Source organism: Anser anser (assembly GCF_964211835.1).
Source record: "Anser anser genome assembly, chromosome: 4".
Taxonomy (NCBI): domain Eukaryota; kingdom Metazoa; phylum Chordata; class Aves; order Anseriformes; family Anatidae; genus Anser; species Anser anser.
In genome coordinates this window covers 65,620,015-65,645,959 of record NC_139724.1, presented here as the reverse complement: position 1 = coordinate 65,645,959, position 25,945 = coordinate 65,620,015, and the positions used below count along the sequence as shown (strand labels likewise).

The 25,945-nt window shown below is 36.4% G+C and overlaps 1 protein-coding gene and 1 long non-coding RNA gene across 8 annotated transcripts in view; one reads left to right on the top strand and one right to left on the bottom strand.

Annotated features, from left to right (window-relative positions):
* The window catches only part of LOC310899043, a 33,575-nt gene extending 8,122 nt beyond the window's left edge, over positions 1-25,453 (top strand). The window contains exon 3 of the long non-coding RNA XR_014583947.1: positions 1,825-25,453. This is a non-coding gene — a long non-coding RNA (uncharacterized lncRNA). The remainder of the gene's footprint in view (positions 1-1,824) is intronic.
* Positions 1-25,945, bottom strand: part of STK32B (serine/threonine kinase 32B) — a 175,333-nt gene that overhangs the window by 109,488 nt on the left and 39,900 nt on the right. The window lies entirely within an intron of this gene.

The following is a 25,945-nucleotide window of genomic DNA, read 5'->3' as shown; positions in this document are numbered from 1 at the left end:
TCCTCAAAAAAAATTAGCAGTGACACCCTTATATCCTGCATAGCAATAACACAGTCATGAAAAACATTGCTTGAGGAAAGATGTGACAAAATACTAATTAAGGGGCTGCTTAGTTACGACTCCTTCCACTGAAAGCTAAATACACAAAACTTTTCCACAGAAGCTTTGACAGCAAATATTCCATTTGGGAGGCTGATAAACATCCGTTTCAACAAGACATTCTTTGATTAAACAAGCTTCTCCATTTCTGATTCATTTTGTAAGAAAACGTGCAAAATGAATAAAACCATTTAATTTATTCATTACATGGGTCATTAGCTTTTCATTTCTAAAAAGAAAACCTGTCACAGTATTTAGCTAGAATTATAATTAAAATACATATAAAGAGACTTCCACTCCTGTGTCCTTTAATTTTGTATTTGAATGGCTAATGAATGAACAACACTTTTCTAGCAGAGGATACGACTACACTATCCTTTTAGTTTGGTTCAGGACCACGTCTTACATCAGACTGGTCTGGCAGGACACAGGCAAAGTTCTTTTTGGATGAAATTAAATGTTAAGACAGAGTATAGTATTGCTTTTCATGTTCTCCAGCCACTAAATGGCATTCAGTTAGCAGGACCAGACCAGAGTTAGTCTAATGTGAAATTGTCACAACAGGTACAACATGGCTGCTGCTCTTCAAGCGTGTCCTGTGGGGCTATCTTAGCTTTTAACACAGACATTGACATATTTATTGCTGCATTTCCGTGTATAGATAGCTTCTGGCTGAATGTTCTTTCTCAACAGTCAGAAATGATAGATTTGCCATGTTTTCATAGACAGCTGTGTATTGGTAACTTACAGGAAGCTAGGTCAGCTGTGAGAGTGCCTGCAATGGAAGTGTTGCTTGTATCACAAGCAAAGAGAAGGCTGTGAGACACTGGCTAAAATAACGTCCTTAGAAACAGGAAAGCAGAGCCCTACAAGGTGATGGAATATTTATGGGATTTGTCTCACTGCAATGACCAGCACTTTTAAATCCAAATGACTGTTTCAACTGTATAGATTAATTAGGGAAAAAAATAAAATAAAATGCCACTCTAGTTTCCTATTGTTCCCATTAGCTTTGGCATGAAATGAAGTAGCTGGGCATTTAAAAAACAAGCAAACAAAGAAACCAATCTTACAGCAAAACAAAAAGCCAACTATGATTCAGAAATACATCTTTAGGCATCCAAGATTAAAAGTGAATAGGTAGAGTGTGTGGGTTTAAACAAATACAAACAGAATTTAACTTTCTTATTTTAATTATATTTAAAAATACACATATCTATGGTCATAGTGGAAATTACTGGATTTTGATCTGGTCAAATTTTGGGAGATTGACAATATTTTTTATTTTTTATTTTTAAGTTAAGAGTGAAAGCTGATGAAGTTTTAACCGAATGGTTTCATGATACAATTTTAAATATAGAATAAATAAAAGTGCTCTGAGGAACAACAGATGAAAATGGGCTTTCCATCTAAAATGTAATATTAAGGTTTTAAAACCATTTCTTATTTGAGATTTTGAAGAAAATGTTAGCATATCTGAATTTTGTGAAATGCTTTAGGAAGCAACTGTAATAAATCACTTTGGTAGTACAATATTTTAGAAATTATTAAAATTATTATTATATTAATAATTATATTAATTATTAAAATCCTTTACAACCTGTACATATTATAAACTGTAGCAGGTCTGATGAAACATCTGTATCTCTATTTCACTGTCATTAAAACTTACTTTTTTTTTCTTCTCTCTTTTTTTTTTTTTCTTTTGACAATGAAATATTTCAGACCAAAGAATATGTTTTTGTTTTCCAGTAATAGATTGAAGAATGTGACAAAACTGACCTGCTCTGGTAAAAAATGATATTTTTTTTAATAAAATGGGGACTATGAACATTGTTAATGGACAACTTTCTCTTCTGCCAAATTTTGTCATTTGCATGGTAACTGGTGCTTTGTTTTCCCAGCAGAATATGTCTCTGTTTGTTGTTGTTGTTGTTGTCTTGTTTTCTGAAAATATTTTATGTTGTACTGTTGGGAGGTTTTTGTTTGTTTGGTTGGTTGGTTGGTTGTTTTTTTTTTGGGTGGGGGAGCAGGTTCAACAAGCAGTATCTAATGATATAGAAAATGTATCCGTTTTTCAAAATACAAATTTACACACAAAATAAGTGAATTCATATCAGTAACATATTTTGTAGAGAGATATAAATACTGTTCTTTTACTATTACTAAAAAAAAATATGTTTCACTAGAAAAAGTGTGTTTGACTTATGGTTTCTTAAATTCTAGAGATTTCTACACACCTTTTCCTGAGAGGAAACAGAAAATGAGCTAACCTTAAGACACTTCTTAGAGATCAAGGACCGTGTGGCTAATGTGGCTATTAATGTCTGAATAACGAAGAGGTTACAGCTCACAGATAGATCACATACTTTCCCACTGACAAAAACATAATATCATGAATGCAACCAATTCAATCCTAACTGGAGCAGTTGCTCCAAAATGCTCATTTCAGAAAGGATTTGCACATTTAACTGTTGCGACTGTGGCAGTGCTATAGATATCAGTCTGCAGCAAAAAATCTTTGAGGGCAGACTTTACAAGTATAGCACAAGGAAAAAGTGCTACCATTTTCCAAATTCAAAGGGAGTTCAAGGGACATATGGAAGTAGCAAATAATAAATTTACTGAAAAGTACAAAAGCAAAGCAAATCGAAAAAGCAACAACAACAACAAACAATAGTGTAACAAAGATGTCCTTAGAGTCAGGAGTTGGAGTGTTTGAGAAGAAATGAGTGGTCCAAAATCTGCACCGTCTTAGTACAGGAAAATGAAGACTGTCATCACAGCAGCCCTCAGGAAAAAGAAATTTAATAAATCACAGGAGAGCACTGCCGACAGTTTGGATGCACCACAGTATTACTAGCCTGCCTTAATGCAGTGCAATGTCAATGCAAGGAAAGAAGGACATCTCAGTGCACAGCCTTAAAATTAACTCTGACCTAACACTTTATTATTGGAAGATTTGTCAATGAATTCTTCTCATAAAAAGATTACCTAAAACTTCACTGCCAACTAATCACAGATCCAAAGGTTTTAGATGATATCTTAGTCCTATCCTCTTATAAAATGAAATATATGTAATGACAAAGATGCATCTGTTTTAAAATCTGAATCTGTGTAGAGTCTGCTGGGGGCAAACCATTTAGACATTTGGGCATCTTGTATACATTTCTCATAATCTGTCTTACAGATAGCATAATACAAAAGACTAAATCTTACTCTCAGAAACACTTGTACAACCTTAAAACCTTCATCTATACAGTGTAATATCAGTAAATCTCAAATCTAAGAAAGATAGTTTGGTCAGTTTACTGGTTATTTTATTCAATCAGGTGTTTCTGATATATTTTTTTTTCTATTTAGGTAGCAAAAATATCCTTACGTTTTCCTCTTACATGCCACACTTCCTCTTACATTCATGACAGAATAAACAAGTTCCTCCCTTGTTTATATCTATTATGACCACTTAAGTGTTCCTGAAGCAGACACAGCATTGGCATACATGAAAAAAAAATCTTCAGAAAGTTTTAGCTCTAATAAAACCTGTCTACATTAAATAAATTAATTTCTGTGAAACTCTACTTATAGTACTGAACTTTACTTTAGTACCAAATGTTTCTGTGGATAAGGGCTTTAAGGTTGTAAATCACCTGCAAAAGTACAAAAAAAAGAGAAACCCACAGAGCAATACAGCTATAACAAATGGTCTGCTGATTACAAGGCAAGGACAAAGTCAGATGCAATAGTCCCATGTACTTGCACGATACCTTGGACACAATACCGTAACAATATTAGGTTGAAGCATCCAATAGGACAGAAAATTAGTGTTGGATCCTTAGAAATAGATGCAATGATCTCTCAGATATCTCAGTGTCTTGTACTTGCATTCAATAGATTACTTGCTAAAGATAGAACTGGTTCTTGACCATATAGAATGTTTTTAGTCAGATAACTGTATTTACAAGATATGCATGAGAGGCTGATATACGGGTGGAAAACATCTGCAACGTTGGGAAAGTGAGGTCATATTTCCTGTGTTCTAGAAAATATTACATTAATATTTACAAATAGATGCGAAAATATAAGATATTATTGGTGCTACTTTCATAGAAAGAAAGTATAGAAAAAATATGCTAAAAAGATGAGTAATATGAGCAAACAGCTGAAAAAGAAAAAAATAAAGATCAGGAAAGAAAAAAGGACGAAGGAGCAGGCATGGAGAGGACAGAAAAGGGATGATAAGAAATAAGGCAGAAATTTGTCAGTCCCAGAGCACAGATCAGTTACACTTGGATGACCTGAGGCTCCTCTGAAGACTGCTCCAGGTAATGGCACACAAGAGATAAGTTTGTACATTTCACAACTTTCAACTTTATAAATCCCCAGCCAAAAAGTCTTGGGACCTACTGAAGACAGAGAAGGGTGTGTGGTGACAGCTACCGATGTAATTCTGAGGTAAAGCTTAGTTTCCACAGCAAGAAATTTTAATTGTTTTTCAGTCAACACCCTGGAGAACAAAAGGAAAAGGAGGATGAAAACAAGTCTAAGGAAAAAAACAGACTTCTAAACAACTAGAAAACCTATTTCTGTGAACAGTTTTGCTTTCATATTTTGATCTAAAGGAAAAAGATTAGAGTATTCTAAGCTAAGGGCGAAATTAGAGTAGCCTTGATAACTCAAAAAATAACACTGATGTAAATCTGGTGATACAACTCAGATTTAATGAAAATATTCTTGTCCATACAGCTAGAACACAAAACAAAAACCCCAAATATATAGTAGTTAGGTCAGACATTTCCTTGTTTCCAACCTGCTGTAATCTTTTCTGTTAGCACAAAGAAGGCATGAATGGTGCTAATTGCTGTAAAAGTGCTGTCATAACTGAATGAAAGCATTTCACACTCATTCTCTATGGGAATGTATATATGATTCAAAACAGCGGAGACTTCAGCCAAAAAAAAGCTTGTCATATTTAAACTAATTCTCTGCTGTTCTCTGTTCTCTCTGTTCTCTGTTGTTCTCTGTTTTCTACTTTAAGCATAAAACAAAAATTACAAGTTAAAATTAAAGTAAAATTACAAGTAAAAAATGCTGTTAGTAAATTCAGTGGATCTCAAGACCCTCTTCCTGAAGTAGAAGAAATTTTCATCTTCATTTTAAACTTTAATTTTGAGTAAACCAAGGCAAAATCACCCTTGGGTTATATTTTTTTCCTAGCAGTACCTTCAGAAGGTGAGGGAAAAGTGAGATGTTACCAGGAAAGGGTAGACACCTAGAGGAAACACAAATGCCATGGACACACCAAGAGTACATGTGACAGCACTGACCTGTGGACTCCTGAAGCTCAGGAAATTCAAGGATAGGGGAAAGTCTAGATGAAGAGTAAGTAATAATTTGTCTCTCCACAGCCAGCTCCTAATCTTTCATCTAGACACGGGGTAGCTATTTTTTTACATTACAGATACATTCTTCTTTTCGTATATGGATAAGAACTCCAGCCCAAAGGGAAGCACAGTCACATTCGTCAAATAGATACATGCTTCACTGAAGGAAGGAGGGGTACCACTTTTCCATAGCTGTCTGTTTATTTCTCTGAAACATAAAAAATTATTCTGATGCCCTGACTGCTTCCTGTTTAAACAGAGACAGATTTGATTGCTGAAAGTGCCACACAGATGCATCTTTCATTTCCTCCCTTTCAGCTGCTCCTGTTTGTGACTCACTATTAGCAATTTTAATTATAAAAGCCTCCAGTTATTATTTTTGCATTCTACCATTTTTACTTATTACTAAGTACCTAACTCTAATTATGACAAGGTAATTACCATTGTGGAATTATGACAGCCCTCTATCTTTGACTTAAAATATTAAAATCAATGATTCTGCCTCTGAACAAGTCACCAATATAAAATATTGATCAAATAATTTTACATACAGTGACAGGAAGGAGCAAAATGTGGATATTTAGGACTGGCAATTAGCAGGAGACTTCTCTGAACACAAAGGCATTTAAATCAGTAGCGGATGTCTGAAAGGACAAAGATATAGTTATCTGCAGTATGTATGAACTGTGGGGTGTTTTTCTCTTAATGAGGCTTAAAGCTTTTCACTGTTCTGAACTGGGTCCTTGGAGACCGATTCCAAAACAATATTTGTTGCACGGTGCCTTAGGTGCTTTAACTACTGTACTACTGAGGACCTTTAATTTCTAATCATGCTGCCCACCCTTCACTTCTAACATTTTACCTGTAAACCCCAAAGAGGCAGTGTCAGTGCCTTCACCTTAAAGAGAAGCATCCCATTCACAGCACTGCATTGCCAGATTCTGCAACACTATGCTTGCAAGTTGGCCCTATAGCTTTTATTCTGTTACCCAATACTCCTTGCAGCTTCTAGTTTGTAACCTCACAGCCCAGTAGATAATATAGTATGTAATTGTTTACATATCTCAAAGTTACCTAACAATATCCATTCACAGAGCTTAGCAGCCAGGCATCATATGAAACATGCATGTGAAATGTTCTCCCATGAGTTCTAATGGCATCATAAGCAAGAAAATGCCAGGAAGATTGAGGGAATCCTGAGGAAAGGTATGTCATTCCCATGGAAAAGTGTTTGTAGGCACTTGTGCACTGGAAAGAATGTCCATCTGGCACTTGCCTGCCACTTCTTCCAGCTGGCCGCTACTGAATTTTTCCTATCTCTGTTTTTCCTCCTCTTTTCTTACTGCAACAGGACACACACACACACGACTCTCTTCTCTCTGCTAACTTTGTGCCATCAGTTGTGGACCCTGCTGTTATACCTTTCAGCAGGCAAGCTTGTCTCAACTTCTTTTGCACCATATTGGTGCTCCTTTGGACATTGGTGTCCTCTAGGAGAGCTTTTTTGTTTCCTTCTTTTTTTTTTTTTTTGATAGGCTCTTGATTTCAGTGTCTAAGTAAGGCATTACAGCTGTGCTTTTAAATGTCTTCTAAGTGACATAAGCCTAGAGCTCCATACTATATTGAGAATTACATTGAGACAGTTGAGAGCTACCACAAAGTGTGTCTAAATTACAGATTTAGATGAGGGGCATAATTCTGAAGTGATTCTACCCACAGCCCCAGCTACTGTGGTCTGATACACTTTACTGAGCAGTCTAGAAGCCGATTCATTTTGGAATGAACTGGAAGATGCACTTTAGAGATGCAGCTGGTACACATCATGAGACACACAGCCCATAGGCCCTAGATTTAGGCTGAAGTAAAGCACCTTTAAATTAATATAACGAGGTTCTTAAACCCTCAGCAACAATTGCTTAATTCTACAAATCCATTCCAAAAGGGCAAGTCGTGTTCTTCTTGCTAGTATAAACACAGCCTTAGAGAACATAATAAAATGTAGTCAGAAATTTTAGTTACCTGTTATCTATTGACTGCTGGTTGTAAAAGTTTTTCCTGTTTCTCCAAAAAGAACTGTCACTTACTGCTGTTCTATGGATAATTCATCTACCTCTTCACCCACCATTCATCATCATTTTATGTTTCTGTAATAAAGACCAAGATGTCCTAGTTCATTCTCAATCAAAACTGACCTGAACTAATAAGCCTGTGGGTTTTGAAAGACTAACTAAAGTGAAAAAAACAAAAGCCTTAAATCTTTGGTCTCCTTCACAGTCTCCTACAGAAGAGATGTTAGCTTCATTTGAATTCTCAGTTCAAGAAAACAGTTCATCATGCAAAACAATCTGCTGCAACTTAGATGAGAGGACAACATCAAACTCAAATCATAGGAAATAACTCTACCTAGCTAAGTTTCCTCAAGGTCATGAAGGAAAGTTTATGATTGCATTAGTAGGAAAGGATATTTACATTGCCAGTCTGGATAGAAAGCTTTGCTTTTCAGTAGAGAAGGTAATGCATTTATTAGCCTAAAAATAAGAAGAGTAGAAGGCAACTTTATCTTTTGCAACAATATCTTAAAAAACAAACAAACATATCTAAAATAAGTATCTTTCCTTTATTGGACCCCAGATGAACCATAGATCTAAGCTTAGTTGTCCAATGTGTTTTTCTCCTGTGAGTTAGTGAGGTGCTTTGATAGGTAGATCTCATGTGGGAAATACAGGTCAGGATACCATGAAAAACAAAGGCAAAACATGCACAACAAATCCTTAAAAATAAAAGACTGTTTCAGACTGTACCCTTTTTTTTTTTTTTTGGCACAGAATCCCCTTTCTTTCTGCACCAGTTAGACTTCAGCTATACCCTGTTTACCCCATCATGCTGCTTTTTCTCCCCCACCAAAGTCAAGAAGCATCTTCCTCCTTCCAGAAGAGCTCTTCTAGTTCTCTTGCCCCTGAGGGGGCTGGGGGGATTACAGAAGCCTTTGTGAGGGTTAGGAGCTATTGAAGTTACAGGCATTGGGTACTTTTCATATGGTATTTTGCACTGTTGAATTTTTCCCTATCTTTTTGACAAAGAAGGGAATTGAGACTTTTCTTTTTTTTCTTTAAGATATTTTTACATTGCTTTATGTTACGTGCCAGAAGAACATTATTGCAGGGGAAGTTACCACTTACTAGAATTTTGATTGATCCCATTTTTAAATTAATAAAAAAGAATAATAAAAAATTTCCTTTGGCAATTTCAGGGTCAAAGAGTTCTTCTGCCAAGTACTTAAGACCTCCTGCTTCCCAGCTTTTTGGACATACTTCTTTCCTTGTGTAGCATAGTTACTATTCATAGAACCAGTTACAGCTTACATATGCCTGTGTGTCACAACAGTTTGCAGTAAACTGCTCCTGGATTAATTTGTATAAATGTCAATCTTGACGAAATTCAGCCTAAAAACAGACCCCGAGATACTGAAAACTTATCTTGAATAAGCCTTCCAGCACTAAAAAATATCTACTCTTTTGCCCAGGAACTACCAATGGGCTTAAATACAAGGCACCCCCATTTCCCTGGCCCCTGCACCCCTCTACTGTCCTGTGTCTGACTTGAAAATCACTAGAACTGTATTTACTTCTCTTCTGACCCACTTCATGCTTTCTTTTCTTTCTTTTTTTTTCTTTTTTTTTGGGTGAGGGAGGTGGGGAGTGGGGGCAGGGGTGGTGGCTGAAGTGGAAGGTTAGTGATTGGACTAAACAGGCTTGTGTTTTCTGTGGTAGTTTCATAGATACACCACAATACCACATCCCTTAGAGCTTTTATGCATATTTCCTGTCAGATCAGTCTCCTGGATCAGTAGGAGAGGATTGCACATACTCTTTCAATAACCCTTTACAGACAAAAAGTTAATCCATCCTTCATCTCCAAGACTTATTCATTTCCAAAAGCCCCATTACTATTGTCACTGTCATTATTTCTGCTTCTTCAGATGCTTTCAACTTTGTCTTATACTAAGATTATGTCAGCAGTACATAGAGGGGAAGGCAGAATTACTCTAAGATAAACTGAGCCAAAGGGGAGGGTTTTGAGTATCCCCACAAATAATGAACCAGTCTCTAACACTCTCCTGTAATTCCTTCTCTTTGAATGAAGGCTGTCACCACTGTGATCATATGCCTATTCAACCCATCCATTTTTGTAATGACCTAATTCTCCAATGCATCCTGTATTAGGAGGTTCAGTCTGGGCTTTCATTTGTAATTCTTTTCACTCCCCATCACATCTTTACACATCAAGTCCACTTTCAGAGGTTCCTTTTTCACATAGCTACCTCATCCTTCCATCCTCAGGCTTTGCAAGGGACTTATTTTCCTCAGCAGGTAATGCTTTGCTTTCCTAAAATGTTAACAGAATCAACAGGTTTGATTTGGCAAACTCCTTGTACAAGGTGGACATTTTAATTGTCAAAGGGAGAATTTTAAAAAAAAACAATTTTTGCCTGGTATTTCTCCTTAGAGGCAAGTAGTAACAGCAAGCGCTTACTGAAGTCCCAAGTTGTCTACTCAATAGAAGTCTATAAGATGCATCCCAATACTTGATTAAACCTTAATGTGAGACTGTTTGTCTCAAAAATCTGGATGTGACCTTATCTTCTTTCTCACTGCAGTTGTTTTCAGTGTTTGTTTTCCTTAAAAACCCCTAACAAAACAAGCAAGTCCTTTTCCCAGCACTCTAGCCCCTTTCAGAGTATACATCTTTGTGCTGTTTAGTGGTTTTGGTATTTAAGTCTTGCAAAGTTTTCTACCATTTGTCATATGATCTCACCTGTTTGCGGTAAGAGGTATAAGGTATGAAATATCATTTCTTACGGATAGCTCATTACTAGTTAGGTGCAGCAGGGTGGGTACGTACCAGGGCTTGCTTGTAACCAGATATCCTGCAGTCAACTGTTTGAGCATTCTTAGACTTCCATAAGACCACCTCAAGAAGGGCTCAGAGTGATGGTGTGTGTGGAGCAGAGGACACACACACATAGTTTTTGTAGCTGACCAACTTTTGCCTACCACCAGATGCTGCTACATATTTTTCAACTGAATATGCTCATTAGTTGAATTAGGCACTTTTATTTGTTTTGTCATAAAATATGGCAATTGCCCCACAGGTGTCTGGGCCTGAGTTTCATCATACTTTGAAGCTTCTTCTGCTTTGAATTTTTCTTGTGGGGAAGGGGAACCACAAGCACAGCAACTTCTCTGGCTTGTGCCAGAGACACAGATGCAACACCTCATGTTTAATTATTTTTGGAGCTATTTTAGGAGAAGTATTCACAGACACTGATGCTCTAGAAAGGCAGCTGAAAATAGGAAGAGATATTCTGCATGTGTGTGTTTCGACAAAATATGTCAGTGCTCTCCATCTCACAAAACAGAAATAGCATTTTAAAGTGGAAGACACTGTTCATACAAAGTCAGCTGACCATTTTGGAGAAGGCTGCCATACTTTGAAGACCTTAATCAGATCAATTTGACAGTAAGTGTGCAGAGAGTATTCAGACCTTTACTTGCCCCAAGTTTCTACTCTGCTGGCATTTGTGAAAATGTATATTGACTTCATATCTCCCCCCATGGGGAAGCCTACAGCTATCTTAAATGCTACAGGGTAACACTAATGATTAAGAGTAGTAATACAACTTATGTTTAAAGAGGCATTTCTCTAAACACTTCTTATGGTAAGAAACAAGCTTTCTCTAAAATATGTATGCAAATGAGACTGTCGCAGGTACCTGAGCTCTTCTTGTCTTTGCCTCCTGACTGAAGCAGTGAGCAAATGTATGACTACAATTTGCAGCAGAACTGGGGTCAGCATTAGAGAATCAAGATGTTTCCAAATATTCTGAAGTTTTCCAGTAGAAGAAAGATATTTCAAAATATAAATATATTTTAATCAACAAGCTATTTTCCATTAAATTTATTGTTAAAACAACTTTCAAAGACCTGTTATATACAGCTTTCTTATAAACATGTAGTTGAGATACAGCATGACAGCCATGCTCTGTTTCACTACTGTTATTACTGCATCAGTTAGGATAAAAATCCTTCTTAGATTTAAACATACTACTCTGTAAATAGCAAAAAACTGGAGTTGCAGATCAACAGCCCATAATAGTTTATACTTTTATAGAAGGCTGCTGTAAATGAAGAGACAACAGTATAACATGTGACCAAACACTCAATCTAATTATTTAAATGTACGTCACATTTTTGAGGCTAGTGAGTAGAATGTGAATTGTCAGTTTTAACTACTGGCTTTGATTGATTTGTCTCTCTTTGCTGTCATGGAAACCCACATAAAATTACAGACAAAGGAACAATAGAACCTAATTAATTAATGTCCCATGCATCTTCTGTACAGCAGAAGTACTGTGCAGTTATTCGGAACATTATGGCAGCACCCATGACATGCTTTTCAAATGCATAGTCCAAGCATTGCTTCTCCAATAAATAAAGAAATAAATAAAGGTATGTGTATAAAATATAAAAATATATAAAGAGAAATGAGATGGCACAAGCACAGAATGGATGGAAGAGACTCCATCTCTCTCTCTACCTCACATATTTCGGAGGGTGTGTAGAATTATAGGGCAAAAGGTCAATTTGAGCTGACCTTTCATTTACTTTCTGAAGCCTGGCAGTTGCTCCATAAGAGCAAAAACCAGCCTGGTTAGAAACAACAGCCTGTAAGGTTGCCTTGTGAGGAGACATAAGGGTATAGACACTGGTAGAGGGAGGAAGCATCAAGGTGGTAACAAGAGGATGTTAAAGAAATAGCTGGAAAAGAAGGATCTCTCCTTGATAAACATTTTGCCATCCACCTTCTCTCATTCATCTGCAATGATATCTATATATATTATTTACAGACATGATTTTTCTCCAAATGTTTGATGTTTGAAAACTTAGGAACCATCACATCTTACTTTTCTAGACTGGTCCTTAGAAGAATGTTCTGCAGGTGTTACAAAAACAGGTGATGCTTTTATGTTCCTGCTTCAGCTTCAGGTGAAAATTCATTATTCATTGAGAACATGGAATAGGGTAGAGGATAGCACAACTTTTTTTTTTTTTTTTTTTTTTGTTCAAGTTCTCTAAGTAAGGAAGACAGGAGATTAAAAGATATGTGGCGTGTTTTTTTGTTGTTGTTTGTTTGTTTTCTCCAAATTAATTAATAGATGGTTATAAGACTTTGCCTTTACCACTGATCACCTAACAAAAAACACCACGTCTCAGTGAAAGAGACACTGTCATTTAATTTCACTATAACTATGCATTCTCCACTTTTGGATTATGAATGAATAAACCAGAACAAAGCATCTGAATCAATTTACACACAACTGATGAAATGGAGGGGAGATAGGGAGGAGGCAGGAAAAAAAATGTTTGAGCAGAGAGTGGACCTGTTTCTGCTAACACAGCACTGGAAGGGCTGACAGCGGCAGTAACTGGACCCTGCTGCCCACTGCCCTGGATCATCAGCCTGGCTGGGAAGTCTTGGCCATGACTCCTGTCCTTTTCTGTGCACAGTGCTGCTTCTCCCAATATGATTGTACTTGACAACTTCATTATTCTGAAGTCACTGACAGTGCCCTTAGTTGCTTGTGCCTCATACATAAAAACAGGTCGTGCCTGCCAGTACGCAGACGGTGTTATACAGACAGGATTGCCTGCTTGAGCAGAGACTGATCTGAAGGGCCTCAGTTGTCTCTTGTCATTGGAAAAGAGTACAGACACCTCAGGAGAGCAAAAGAGCCTTGGCGACGTGCTAAGCCTGCAGTCGTCTCCTGAGTAAGCAAGATAAAAGCAAACAAAAGTGACTTTCTAGACTGTGAAATGAAACTGTTCTAATGAACAGTTACAGAATAATGAAGGTAGGATGTCATTCAAGCAGGCTATACTTGTCAAAGATTGTGATAGCACTAATTAAAGATGTTATTTCATCTAAATGTATTAGCCATTGCCACTAGTTATGCAGTTAAAGTATATTGGGCATCAGGTGTACCAAACAGCAAAAGATGGAACCACAGGCAACTCGGTATTTGTTGATGGGGCATCCCAAACTTGGCATGTCAGAACAGTATTGAAAATATCTTAACATACTTTTGAATTATTTACATAAAAATAGAAATAAAATGAATAAATAGTAATAATAATAATAATAATAATAAATACTCAGGTTATTCAGTTGAATTTCAGGAAATAAATAAAGTTTAAAGAGTTCACTAGACATTGCCAATGTTCATAAAATGAAACAGGCTCCCAGCCAGACAGCTCCAGAGAATCATGGGACCGAGGAACAAGAGAGGAAATCCAGAAGACTACAGCCAAGCAAACATTTCTCTGTACATCACAAGTGATTACTATACCTAGCTGAGCAAGGTAAGGCCTGACTTGATTGATCAGGAGCAGAGATGCAGTTTGGAGTTGTTTAGGTGCTCAGATGAAAATGAAATACAAGTTCACTTAAACAGATGACAGAGCAGTGCCAACAGAAAAGTTTTATTTCTTTCTTAGCATTGAACTGGATCAAAGAGTCATAAATGTAGTATTTTCCCCCTCTTACTGAGTGAATCATATTGTGCTGTTCAGCTGTCCCAGGCTGCTGATATGCAGTATGTTAGAGACTTCTATTTGGGATATGGAGGTAAAGTAGTTCATTTCTCAATAACACATGTACATGAGGACACCACATCAGAGCTACTGCCAAAGACACTGCTTTCTGTGGTTCTAGATGCTCACAATACCATTTTCAATGTCTCAGTTTCTTAAAACAAACAAACAAACAAACACTTAATTCATCTTTCTACATTTTTATATCCTCACAGCTTAACCTGCTTTTTCAGTAAAGCAAAAAGTCTTCTTTCCTGTTAAAAAAATGTTAGCAAACAACACCATGCTTCATTAGTATTGCCCCATAATTTTGTGGTTCCAAATATTGATCAGAATGAGACTTTTTCCTTTTTTTTTTTTTTAATAAATACCTTTTTAAACATCAGATGACACCAGGCTTTCAGAATAGTGATAACAGAACTGCAAGTAACTTATCTAAGCCCATACTTCACTAATGACAGGCTTAAATGCAGGTAAACTAAACTGTACTGAACACAAAGGGAAGAAGATGATGTTGATGTTGCCTCCCAGATCTAGTAAAAATATGTTCACATATTTTTTCACAGGTGTTCACATATTTTCGCAGGTGTTCACAGACAAACCCAGATTTTCCAATAAAGCTGTTTCAAAAGGCGAAAACTGTATTACTCATCATTCATACAGAATTAGTTGTACTGACTATAAAAAAGCAATGCTTACACTTCTCTAAGTACTGCACTAACAAAACTATAGGCGAGACTATTTGCTACGTGATAAACAATAAGACAACAGCAGTTGAGACCTGCATAACATATTTTGTCCTTCTTAGATGTTAATATCTTAAGTGATACTTCTATATTTTTCCAGTGTCCTGTGAATCTTAATTCCTAAAATTCCTTTTAAATGCATATAGCTTAGAATATGCTGTTCCATTTTTTATCAAATTATTTGATTATCATTTTCAAATTTTCTATGTGACAGAACATTTTCATTTTGAGTATTGTCTGCAAATAAAGATTTTTCTCAAGGGAGCATTTTAAGAGTTCTAGTTCAATGTATGCAAAAGTATTTTGGTCATTTTTTAAAAATGACTGTAGAGCTTTCAGCTCCCACAGGAAAAACAGTATGTCCAGAGGTCTGTAATTGTTCTCTCTTCCTCTTTTGAGAGTTCTGAAATACAAAACCTAACCTACTCTGCTGCTTTCTAGGATGATTGAAAATGCATATTCTCCAATTTAAATTCAGCAATAGCAAATTTATTTCTTGAAACAAGATTTTGTTTATTTTCTCTTTAAAATTGAGATAGATGCTATTATACTTTTAAGAATACAGAAAAGTTTAAAAACATGGGCACACCCACTCAGAATCTGAGAGGTTTTCCAGCATAAAGTAGCAGATAGTTATCTTGTTTAAAAACTAGGAATTGGGTTATTAAATATAGCCAAAAGGTATGCTTCATATACTCAGAAGAAACTCCTAATAATATCTACATATATTGGAGAATTTGATCTTATCAAAAAAGATAGCAGTGAATTAAGAAAATATAAATGCTAGAAAAGACTGAAGTGGCTGAGTAGTGTTCAGTCTGACAAATCCTTTACGAGATTTCGATGACTAAGTTATGAAAACTACTGAATTTCATGTCCCATGGATTATTTTTGGATACCAAGTGTTTTCAGATAGCTTTATTCAGTGACATTAATTTAAATCTCATTAAAATTATTTGCCACCAAAACTTTACAAGATTTATTTATTAATTTATTTTCAAATGTTTTTAAAGTAAATGTTGGTCTTCAAGCTCAGATATTGAAAAATCTGATTTTTACACCCATACTGGCTACATTTTGTGATTAGGCTTCATTTTTTGTGAAGACTGAAGGGGAAAAACGCCTTCTCCTTTCATTCCACAGTTTACATCCCTCCCCAGGCTCATTATCACTTCTGTTTGCATTCTTGTCTTCTCTCAACCTTCTCCCAGGCCATCTGTTGTTGAGGCAATGAAAGTTATGGTCAAGAAGAAGAGTTATTTCTATTAGTTCTGTTTTACTTATCAGTTGGGCATCAAGACTCAGTCCCAGCACCCTGGTTTTTGGCAAGAAAGAGATTACTCCCTATGTCCTGAATAAATTCTAGTTTAGATAGTTAGAGAGAATGTCACAGGCAGAAGTCACATTCATCCTGTCCATAACTGTTTCACAGATGAATTTAAATATCCATCTTCTTCAGAGCCCATGACATTTCCATGGTCAGGACACTACCTGTAAAAAGTACAACATCAAGAAAAAAGGAACCCTAAATCCTCCTTTATGTGGCATATACTGATGAAACATGAGCGTTAGTCCCTCTAATGAGAACTTTATACTGCAAAACTGTCATTAATTTAGAAACACGATACCATTAATCATTTTTCTGAAGTCTTAGTATGAGTTCCTTTCTGCACTCTGCAAGTACAATAAATACCATTATAGTTCAATAAAATTGAATTAAATCCATTCTTATGTTGTAAAAGTCTGGAGTCTGATCTTAAAATAAGCTTTGATAAATTTTAATGAACTAAGGCAAAGAATCTCTTAAGCAGGCAGACAATATTAAAACAACAATGCATCGGGAACTTTCCTCTTCACTTCAATTCCACTATCTACTATTTTAAAACCACTCTGATACTTTTTTTTTTAATGCAAAGTGTAAATTGTCTTGCACTCATGACTGATTTATTTATTTATTTATTTAAGTACCTCGTATGTATACAGATAGACTTTCAGCTTCTGTTCTGTCCTTTGCAAATTTGTTCAAAAATGTTCTCAACTTTTAATATTTGGTAATATGAAAAATAGACTTGGCATTCTAGCAGATGTAAAAAGAAAAGATCTGAACTTATTACCCAAATAACATAATTATAGAATCATAGAATAATAGAATCATAGAAAAGGTTGGAAGAGACCTTCAAGATCATCTGGTCCAGCCATCTCCCTACTACCAATGTCACCCACTAAACCACTTTCCTAAGCACCACATCCAACCTTTCCTTGAACACCCCCAGGGACAGTGACTCTACCACCTTCCTGGGCAACCTGTTCCAATGCCTGACTGCTCTTTCTGAAAATAAATGTCTCCTAATTTCAAACCTGAACCTCTCCTATTGCAACTTGAGGCCATTCCTTCTAGTCCTATCACTAGTCTACCTGTGAGAAGAGGCTGACCCCCAGCTCCCCACACCTTCCTTTCAGGTAGCTGTAGAGACCAATAAGGTCTCCCCTGAGCCTCCTCTTCTCTAGACTAGACAACTCCAGTTCCCTCAGCCGCTCCTCATAGGACTTATAATTACTGTACTATTACTATAATTATCACTGTTTTCATATTGCTTGCTAGTTCCATGAGGTTGTTGTTTGTTTATTTATAATATCAATGCCCTGACTTATCAACATGTTATTCATAAAGAGGAACTTAGCTATGTGTTTTATCTCTGCTTTGAACTAAAAGTATTCTAAAACCTAAAATATATTTTAGGATAAACTACTAGGAGTAATTTCAAAGCCATATTACACCACTTATAGTCCAAAAATGTTAAAATTATTCTTGGAGATTATGTGTAGATCTGCAGGATCTGTTCAGTATCAGTATTTTGCAGTGCAACTATTAGGCACTTATTTTCATTCTCTAATGATCACCTACTTTGCATTCACTCTCTGGATGTATATTTATGGACTATTTTACAAGTACATGCAAGACAGTATTGCAATCTGACAGCTACTCCACAATTGCAAGGCTTTGTTAACGCAGTGCTGAGATGCATCTTGTATAGTCTGCCTCTAGCAGAGCTTTTACTACAGGCTAATTGCAGTCCTTGTTTCCATAGCATAGGTAAGAATCACTTGTGCCTGCCTGAAAATAGTAGTTGTGCATGATGAACTCATTACTCTGGCACTGATTACGAGAACTGCTTTACCTATAGGACCTTGGTTATCAGTTTAATTACACACTCTAGATATCATGTTTGGCATTCATAACCTTTAAAGCAAAGAGAGAGAGAGAGAGAAAAAAAAAAAAAAAGAAAGAAAAAAAAGCACTGTTTTCCTAAATTGGCAACTGAGGAGTCTGAAGCAATGTCTATGTCGTCGGGGCTGTCTTTCCCACCTCATTAGGCTGAGAGCACTGCAATCCTGCTCTCCAGCAAGGTCTCCTGAGAATACCCACTCTCCAGCACTGGAGCTCTGCTTCAGAATCAAGAGAATGATTATCGTGACTGTGTGCACCACAGACCCAGCGCAGAGGCAAGGCTAACCACATATTCATGAGGGTCTGCATATGGATATGAAATAACTATCTCCCTGTGAAGTCAGATTGAGGCAATAATCCTGAATTCATAAGAGGAACTTGACCAAAACTGAACACTCTTAAAGGGACTATTTTTCTCAGCAGCTTGAAATTTACCAGTGTTTATAATAAAATTCCTCTTGCAGTGAAAGTTTTGCATGAGAAAAGTTTATTATGGGTCAGTAAATAAAGTCTTTGTCTCAGTAAGATTGATGCAGAAAACAAGCTCTTAAGAATAGTCCCAGAATGCAACAAGACATAAAAGATGTGAAATACCTATTGCAGTATTTTTAATGCAAAAAAGATCAAAACTTAAACCATGCCAAAGGCCAATTCCAGCATGCTTTTAGGAGGAAAGAATTAAAATAATTCCAAAGATATATATTTCAAGGTGGCAGCAATTTCTCACAGGAAACAATTAGTCAGTAGAACAAAATTCAATATAGGTAGACTCAAGACAGCATTCCAATACTGGCAGATAGTATCTTAGGGTGCTAAAATCAGCACAAAACAAAGAATTGTTGGGTCATGCAGCTAATGCTGTCATTTAGCACAAGAATTCAAAGGTTACCTATTGGCAGTGCTGAGTCCAATATACTTTTCACAGCCAGAAATAATATCCTGAATATTTACAACTGAAGACAAATCTTTCCTGTATTCTCTTCTTCCAATTAGCCTACCCTTCCTGCTGCCTCATCACCTTTCACAGCCCTTTTTCCTCTATTGTTATCTTTTACCAGGCTCTGGAGAACAGATTTGTTATTACTTTTTTCAGTCTTATATCTAAGATTTCTATATCTTTACCTATTCCAGATTTATATTTATTCAGTGGTGAATTGATCTAGCTTTTTGAGGAAAGTACTCACCCTTGGCTCCCTCTACAGTGAAAGGATTTCACCCATCTAATGTCTGTGCAAGACGTATTCTAAATATACCTTTCTGCATTGATTTTCAGAATCTTCTTGCCTAGAATGGAATCTTGGAGCCCATTAGATATCTAGAATGACCTAGAATTATGTGACCTGGGGTTCATGACCTCTGCTAGATTCACAAAAGAAGTAAGAAACACATGCTGTATAACATGTCCGTGACTGTTCTCCAGCACTGTGACCAAATGGCATAGAAAAGCTTGTGCCTGTCTTATTAAACAGTCAGCTTCCAAAACAGGCTGATGGCATGCAAGCTGCCTATTGGGAGCAGTCTCTGGCTGCACCTGGGGTTTTCCTGGGAAGGCTCATGCCCCAGCTACCATCTGCAGGAGTACGTTCAAAAAAAATTAACGACATGGAGTAAGCTTAGAGGAGCTGAGTATAACCAAAAGAAAGCTAAAAGCATTGGACACCTTCATTAAACTCCAGAAAGACAGATTGTCTGTCAGGATCTGTTGTTTCATGACCTTTTGGGGATCCACCACATACTTTAGAAAGATAGACATCATTATGGACTGACTTTCATTTTCAGCAGCACACTATACCTTGCAGAGGCTGTCAGGCTAGTTGCAATCCCAGCACAGAGCTATGCCCTAACAGGAACCACCACAAGCCCTCACTCCCTTCCAAAAATATTAAATCATTTTTCTGTTAGGTCATGGCTTTTACTCACTGCCTTTGGTATGGAGACCCATGAAGCTCAGAAAGCTGGTCATATTAGATCTCAGAAAAGAATTTTTCCATGTCTTATAAAATATTTTCTCTCTAGATTAGATCTGCTAAGTCAGGGCAAGTTTCACATCCACAACAGTACAGCCACTAAGGAAACTCAGCTGGAACTGAACTGAACCACCTACAGTTGGTGCTTAGGTCTCTGATAGGCAACTGGTGCACCTGGATAAGTTATTTACAGCTCCAGCCAGCATCAGGATGTTTGACCAGGTGTGCTTGCTTCACTGAGTTTGTAGGTTCATGCACAGTTCTGATTCCAGTCTGAGGAGAAGAGCTGTTTTATGGGGCAGTCCAAAATGCTGTTTCTTCCTGTCTAATCTAGAGATGACACTTTCACTGGGAAGTGATATTTGTATGTCTGTACATTATCCATCCAGCTCGAGACAATAGATAATTTCTTCTCTCCAGCTCTTTTTTCCATCCTTCTTTTCCCTCCTTTTTTTTCTCTCTTTTTTTTTTTTTTTTTTTTTTTTAAGACTGATTGGAGTATTATGTAAATTCAGACATCCACGAACATTTCTGCTATGACATGTGTTCTTTACTTCTTCAGGTTTTCACTGTATTTGAAACTTAGTCTTACTGTAGCTGGTAGGAGTAATGTACTCTTGTAGGTCTATCTTACAAAATAGGTGCATTTTCCAGAAACTGATGAGTAGAAAGAAAAATACTTCAAAATATAGAGCCACTCTGTGAATACAGCTAACACTTCTTTGTGGGTTGTTAAATATATCAAGCATATTGTTCTGGCTATACTAGGAAATGACTGGTAAGCTGACAAAAGTAAATCCTCATTTGTCTCCCTCTGTTGCCTTTGAAAATGTTCTAACAATTTAAAAAAGGACATAACATCTTTAAGCTAACCTATTAAAAATAAGATCACTTATTTTCCAGAAGTTTTGAGGAATGGTCTACAAAACAGATTTTTCTGATCCAAATCATCAGAAAAAAAACATTTTGATAGTTTTTTTTTTTTGTCAAAAACTTCTGTTTTTTGTACTAAACTGTATTATTTTCAAAGTAGCCAGTGTATCTATTTATGTTTGAACATAATGACAAGTGACAACCACATTGGTAGATAAGGAGTAACTTGGATCTTGGCTCAGTCCTAATGCATGGTGTAAGAAAGATATTTAAAATATGGATGGTTTCAGAAATGCTGCTTATCTTGCTCAAGGGATGTTCAGATATTTGGGGAAGGATAAACACAGGATAAAATGCTAGATCCTGGAGGAGCATGTTGTAGTCCCAGGTGGGACTGTGTTAGGGGCTGACATTTCTACAGCTCATTCATCTATGCTCAAAATACACATAACATGCAAAGGGTCTGATAAAAATACAGGACTGCTTTTCATTTTAAGAAGAAATCTCTATTACCAGAAATGCCTCTAACAGTGATAAAACTGGCTACAAGGCTCACATATCTTTAAGCATTTATTCAATTTCATTTCTAAAATGAAGGTTATAAATCTATCCCAAGCCCTTCCTGAAAAACAGTTATCCTCCAAGCTATTACGGACATTTACAGAAGAATGATTCTTTTCTGTGTCAGATGTTATAAAAGACAGTTCATACTTCAAATAATATGATTTATAAGTTCAGACTGTGAAGTTAAATTTAATAAAGCTCAGAGAAGATGCATGAGCCTTAAAAAGCTTTCTAATAGAGAACTTTTAGAGTCAAGATGCTACCCTTGTTTTATATTAGCTGTTCTGTATTCTGGTATATACTGAGATTACAGATGGATAGTAACAGATTACCCACTACAGAAGCTTTACATTCTTTCCTCTTCTCTGTCTTCACAGAAGGATTTAACTGATTTTATGTCTCATTACCTCTTTGTGCAATTATAAATATATAACTACAGGGCTTTCTTGTCTTCATATTTGTTTCCTGAGTTGCCAACTTTTCTCTTTCATGATGTAATTCCTCAAAGAAAGATCAATGTGGTTGGTTAGTATTCCCTTTCGTTCAAGGATCTGTTTTGAGATTTAATGCTATATTCATTTTATTCTATATCTTGAAAGGTTGGATGATTAACATTTGAAAATCAGCAGTTCTGGTAAGAGAGTCCTACAAACTCAAGAAAAATTGCCAACAGTGGAATTTCCTCCAACTATATTTTTCAGTATGAATTTGGGGATTTGACATTTTGAATGAAATAAGACATATGATTTTATAAAATTTCTTATGTATTATATATTTTATTCTTTTTAATTTTATAAGAATCTTAAAAAAAAAATCTGATGATACTGAAGTTCTTATAGAAAATGATATTTTGTAAAAATTGCAAGTATTTTGATAATAAATTCCCTATTTTTTCCATCATCCCTTCCAGATAAAAATGGCAAGGGGGCAAATAAGATACATTTATATCAGAAAAATGCTGTTGGCACTACCATCACTCCTGGAAAGTAGGAGACACAGGCCCTAGGTTCTGCTCAGCCTGGGCAGCCAGATTCCTGTTTGGTCGGTTGGTTGTGTTTTTTTTCCTAGACTACAAAACTGTTTAACTACAAGCTCACAAAGTATTTTGTACAAACCTTACTACAGTTCCTAAGGCTGGTTTTGGTCTTTATCCAGTGAAAATCTAATGTAAAACACATATACACCATGATTTAAACATTTTTGAAAAGCTGTGCACCACTGCTCATCTTGGTGGGAGTCCTGCTTACAACTGAATTTCTGACTTTCTATAGGGATGCTAGTGTTTTTTTAGTTAGGTGAACAATGTCATTGACTGTCTACTTAAACAGGGGTTGCAACAGAGCTTTAGGTGGCACATTAGTACTTACCTTCTCAGAACAACTACGTCTGAATATCTGTGGGAAATCAAAGTTGGATACCCTAGCTAATTAGGGAGATGCAACTTACATTCAGTAGACTGATGGGGTTTCTGTGTTTTATTCACCAAAAATCATACCTTATGCTGGATTAATGAAAACTGACATGAAAGCACGTGCCCTTAGTGAGCGTGATAGAGTCTAGAAAGACAAATCAGTCCAAAATGTCACAGAAAAAGGGAATGCAACATTTACGTGAGCTGCAGCTCTGTTCATACCCATACACAATGACATAACTTTCTCTTTTTATACTCATATTCCAGTTTGTGAGACAAGATAGAGTTAGCAGCTCCTGTTACCATCCCTTTCTACATTTACAATGCAATGAACAAAATGAACAGAAAAAAAATCTGATTCAGAAAAACAAGACACAAATATAGCTGCAGTTGATATAGAAGAAATGCAGCTTCAACTGTTTCCTTCCATTAGTATGCCAGGAATTGACTCAGGAGGAAATCCCATGGATTCCTGCTAATCATTTAATATACGTTATAGCTACAATGTAAGCATATTGGATGCAAATTATTATTGCATCTAGACTGCAAGTGAAAATACATTAAACAGGCTGCTAATTCACAAACAATCAATGAAAATGCTGTTATTTTAAGAGATTATTGCAGGAAACGCATGAAGTATATTTAAGGAATATTCCATTTGTACTTGCAGTGTTCCATTTTTCATTCTAGTAAATAAACAAATAAAACTGTTTCAATTATTAAATAAATGCAATATGTTTAATATATTTAATAGCTTCATATGGCTTAGAACTGTTAAAACAGGTGTGACTGGTATTAATGGGTCAGTTGTGATTTTTGTGTTTTGCCCTGGTAGTTCAACAACAAAAGCCATTATTTGAAGACAAGGTGCAGAATATCTTGAAATTCAGGCAAAAGTTGAGACAGAGTGTTTGAAGGTTGGGATTATGCGACTGTCATCTGCAAGAGGAGACACTCCAGAAATATATCAGAAGCTATTTTAAATGCATTTATGATTGCGCAAGGCTAATTATAGAATCATATTATGGTCTTGGTACAAAGAAAAAGTTATTTGGGGTAGACAAGATTAATTCTGGGGAGGGCCTGGTTTCAAGAATTTCCTTTGGTGTGATATAGGCTCTCAAGTGGTTTGGTAGCTCACTCTGGAGTCAAGGCTTGGAATCGCTGGAAATTTGAATGTTTAGTGTTTGAAGTGAACACTTCAGCTGAAAATATTATGTATTTGTCAATAACATTGTTTTTGGTTAATCTTCTACAGCTCTAATTGTGCATGTCCAAGTCCTTCAATCATCAGTGTCACACATATCTGGGGTTTGACCACATGGTTGTCCACTTTCAGTAGGAAGAATGGAGAGAGATTCCTAGGGTAGGGTATGCTACAGCTTAGCCACTCTGGTTATAGTAGTAGACTAAACATGCTGGGGAGCATTTCAGACCAGCTGGCAGAGAACTTCTGCCTCTGCTAAGAAGTCCCTACTGCTGTGCCAGCCACACCAGGGTGATCCCTGGGACACTGTGACTCTGGAACTATCCCAGGAGCTTCTCTGGGAAATGGCTGGCTCATATGAGACATGCACATGCCAAGGGTTGGTCCAGCTGCACCAGGCAGTGCCTGGAAGTGCTCCCAGATGCTCTTTTCCCTACTAGGTTAGATGTACCTTTGCAAGATCATGTTTTATCCATAAGGATAATCAAAGGCTGTCTACATGGACATTTCAGGCTACAAAGCACTGTGTATGCTACAGCAACAAGGGCTTTATGATTGTACAAGTCAACTGCATGTCTTCGCAAGACTACCCATTGAACGTGGCTAGTGCTTTTAGATCTAGATGTAAGTCTTCAGGCTATTACATATTACCTTCTCTCATATCATAATCTTGAAAAATAACCTTGGTGATGTGTTATATGCATTAATGCAGGTGATGAATTCCAGGCCCCATATGTGGCAGGTGTCCTGTCCCTTATTACATGATCTGACAGGGTGGGCAGGATTCTTCTGTGCCTTCCCTTCGAAGAAAAATCTTGTCATTTTCCCAAATAATTACCCCAGACAGACTGGCCAGCTATAAGCATTGCTAGAGACATTGTATGTAGAACAGTGTTCATGCACTGATGTATTTTGAATAGTGTCCTTTTTGGATGAAATGTTTTGCTAATTCTGGAGTTATCTTTCATTTTCTACTTTTCTCATATAAACATATAGTATGACATTTGAGTCTTGAGATCTTGTGACAATATCTCAGAAGCACAAGAAGAATAAATTAATTTCTTGAAACAAAAATCATTATTACATCCAACACATTTTAAACTATTGCCTATTCCATGTTTAATCTTTGGCATGAAAATAGGAAAGATAAAAGTTTGTTAGCTGATTATAATTCAGTAATTGTAATGTAGCATATTTTTTGTTTCACAATAAATGTTTGATATTTAATTCTTCAGCATCATTATGTTTACTGAAGTATCTTGTCAATCATATCAATCTTTTTCTGTTTCTGCACAGTGTTTAGGTACACAGTGGAAATCTTCGCCCTGTTTTGTTAAAGAACAAAGTTTTCATGGGTTCAAAAGACATTATACAAATGCATGAAAGAAAATTCCACAGTCCCTTAAGATAAGAGATACCACTATTTTGGTGATGAAATCCCTAGAGTACATGTTGCTGGAACCTTGGAAATATACAAGGAAAATTTTGTATTACACTTACAATGTGTGCAATTTTTCTTTAACCTTCCAACAAGACATTAGGTTAGCTCAAGTATGATCATCCATGTCAAGAGTAGAGCACTTGAGACATATGTATATGATTAGGTCCCTTTCAAATGAATGTTGGGATCAAATTCTCTGCTGGTATAAGTGGGTGCAATTACACTAAAACTATGCTCACCAAAGCCAGAAAATCATTTGGCTTTTAGGTCTTAAAAAGTGCTAAGATGTCTACAAGAAATTGCTCGCCTATACAGTGAAGTAAAGTAAGAGCAAAAAGCAATGACCTCCAGTATGACAGCTAAAACTCACAAA